Source organism: Meleagris gallopavo, chromosome 6 (genome assembly GCF_000146605.3).
Source record: "Meleagris gallopavo isolate NT-WF06-2002-E0010 breed Aviagen turkey brand Nicholas breeding stock chromosome 6, Turkey_5.1, whole genome shotgun sequence".
Taxonomy (NCBI): Eukaryota; Metazoa; Chordata; class Aves; order Galliformes; family Phasianidae; genus Meleagris; species Meleagris gallopavo.
Window position 1 is genome coordinate 17,780,700 of NC_015016.2, and position 3,538 is coordinate 17,784,237.

At 34.7% G+C, this 3,538-nt stretch overlaps 1 protein-coding gene across 1 annotated transcript in view; it reads left to right on the top strand.

The window, feature by feature from the left end:
- The window catches only part of LOC100543979 (PHD finger protein 14), a 14,213-nt gene that overhangs the window by 10,350 nt on the left and 325 nt on the right, over positions 1–3,538 (top strand). The window lies entirely within an intron of this gene.

The window sequence follows — 3,538 nt, forward strand, 5'->3', positions numbered from 1 at the left end:
TTTTTTTTATGTGTGAAGGTTGCTATGGTGTTGATGGAGAGAGTGATTCTATCATGAGCTCAGCTTCAGAAAATTCCACTGAACCCTGGTTTTGTGATGCATGCAAATGTGGTGTCACACCTAGTTGTGAACTGTGTCCTAACCAAGATGGAATCTTCAAGGAGACAGATGCAGGCAGGTAAGGCTGAAGAAACTGCCATTTTAAATTGATATCAGCTTAAATTTAAAGATGGGATTTTGCCCTAGTCTATTCCTATAGGCAATAGGGTCATAAATTAAGCTTTAGTATTCTTTTTCTCAGTTCATTTTAGAGTGGGATGCTCACTGGATAGGCAGTCACTCAATCTTTTTTTTTTTTTGCACACCTAATGTTCTAATATTCAGTTGGGAAGATGTTGTCTTAACTTGAATTTGAGCATGATGGTTTATTGATGTATAAGCAACAGATGTTTCTAAGTAAAGCAATAAATCACTACTTCAGGAAGTGATAATACTTGTTACCCAACATGAAATCACCATGTATTGTATGTGTAGAGATGTCTTACTGGATAGAGTAGATCTTTCTCATGCAATATCTTCCATTTCTTTATATTTAAAAAATAAACTAATATGTGAGTGTTAATGGTAACTTATTTTCTGCAATAAAGAAGGGAGCAGATTTATCAATTATCAAGTCTGTTTTTTGGCTAACGTTAATGAATATAATATTATTTAGATCACAGCAATTAAGTTATTTTTCCATACACTTTACAATTATGTAAATTGTAGGTTTGCAGTGACATATAAAACTTTCAGGTGCTTGATATGTAGGATTGCAAAAGTCTGCAGATGTCTTACTGACGATTGTGGATGAACTGGAAAAAATTCAGTTATTCAGTATTAGTACAAATGTTTTAAAATTCAGACCTTTCCTATTATTCAGTGTGAACCAGTAGATGCATTATCATTTACGTGAAGCAATATATTATGGTACAACGTATTTGGAAGTAGCAAATAGTGAAGTATAACCATATCCTTGGTCTTTTTCCATCTACTGGCTTGTAATGGTCTTCACAGTTTACTGTTTTTTGTACTTAAATACCAGGAGTCATGTTTAGATGACTGTAACTGTCTTGTAATATAAGCCAAAACATTTTTTTTGCCCATTCATGTCTTACACAAACTTGTACTATTGCTGACACTGTAATGGACAAATCCTCTCCTCATTAAAAGATCAGCAGAGCTCTGGATGGTATTTTGGAAAGCTTTGTTTAACATCATCTTTGGAGAGCAACTACCTTCCTGTATTGGATATACATTGAGCTCAGCTTCTCAATTTGTAGCTGAGATGTGTTTTACAGATATACTTGTTAAATCTTTTCCTCAATTCATGTCTTCTACATACATCCTATGCGGGGGAGCACTGAAAATACAAGAAAATAATGTACTGTTAGTGGGGGGAATTTATATAAATGAGTCAAGATTTGCAGTGAGTAATTTTGACAGTGTATTTGAACTTGTGCTTGTTTTAAAGTATTTTTGGAGTTCCAGTCCTCAATTTCTGATTAGTCCATCTTTCTTATATGTAGGATGCTCCAGAAGTAATGTCTCATATTACATGGAAATTACAACAGATACAAAGAACATAGTAACACTAATTGATAGAGAAAATTCTCAGCTACAAAACAGTATTTTTAGTATAGTCACCACCTTTAGCTATGCATTTCGTCCAACGAAGCAACAAAGACCAGCCTGCACGCTGAACTTGTAAAATTCTGTACCAGTGGAGGTGGCCCACTGTTGTCACTGCTGAAACACCATCCACTGCCTCACTGTGGATACTCTAGTATCCACGTATGGTCTCCACAAACGTTAAGCAGGCATTGATGTATAATGGGTGCCATTCCTTCCGCGTGGAGAACTTCAGTAATGCGCCTTAGCCTCCAGTGCCTGTCAGACTGCCCCTCTACTGCCATCTGTTGCACAACATAAAGTGTAACAATGTATTCACCAAAAGGTTCGGGTTCTATTGCCATACTGCCACCATCCACCTCTGATATTGCGGGCCAACGTAATAAAATAGGAGGTATTACTTTTGGAGCAGCTCTAGTGTAACTGTTACAATAACTGTTACAAGTTTAAACAACTTTTGCTTCTCTGTTCTTTCATAGTGTTACTGTGTGGACAAAACGTTACTAGAGACTGAAATCAGTTGTCTAACAACTTGGTAGTACTAGAATTAATATCATTTGGCAATATCTGTTTCAGTTTTTTTTCTCCTGCATTTTTTAAGGTACTTTAATTACTATCTATGTAATTTCTCATATAATTGTAATATAAATTACACAGCATTTTAAACATTATTGCTTGAAATTTCTTAGAAAATGGCAGCATGTTTTTGATTGACGTAGAAGTGTTTTATCTGTGATTCTGATACTTTGTGCAAAAGCACATACCTGCTTGGTTGACTGTGGACAGTAAAGTGTCAATTTATTATCCCTGCTATTTATTTTTGTGTTTGGATAACATGATACATTGTCATGAGTAAGTAGAGGTTTACTCTCCCAGGTGGGTAGGTTCATATACTAGAAAAAAAACAATGCCAGCCAATATAAATAATACTGTTCTCTCTTTTTTCTATTGCTTATTAATAAATTTGAAACCTTTAGGGAGTGGGACAATGCAAGATATGGATGTATGCTATGTCCATTGCTATGTTTCTTTATATGCATCATTGGCTGGAAATTGCAGTAAAGTGCAAACAAACCTATTCAGTTTCCCTTCATAATCAAGTTAGAATTATTTTTTTGTTCCTACATGAATCATTAGAATAATTAGATGCTTAGTTTCTCACAGAAGCCTTTTCACATTAACCTCTCAGTTTCATGAACATAAATGTGAATTTATGAAATTTTATTTCTCAAAATGCTATTAACCAAGAATATGAATTCTGTCCTTGTTATGGTGTAGAGTTTTTCTTCTTCCCTAATCAACATCTGTCATCATTGCTCTAAGCAAAATGGATGGTAAAGTAACAAGGAAGATTATTCTTCTTTGATTACCCAATTTGTCTTAATTACAATCTTCTAAAACATGTGCAGCTAAACAAATGAGCAGGAAAATATGTAGAACTGGTATTAAAAGCAACTGAAATTGCTTTTGCTGAGAACTTGACTGATTTCTTTATGTTTTTTAATAAAGATTCAGGTCTGAGTTCTCATAAAGGTTACTAAAGAAATGAGGCAGTTGTGTGCCAATCACACCAAAATGGCAGTTTACATCTCTAATACTGTAATACTTGGGTGATGTGTACTAAAACATTTTGAGAAGGTCAGTATGAAGTAAGTAGCCAGCTATTGGATTTACCATAGATAAACTCCTACCATGTGCAGCAGCATTTAATACACCACTGGAGCATGAAAAAACTATGCAAGTTAAATTGAGAAGCAGATGCTTGCAGAAGATGTATATCTTTGTACTGAACTTTGGAGGGTAAGTTTTAAGGCAACCAGTATCCTAAGCTTACTATCAAAATCTTCAACCACAGCCTTGTGTGTTT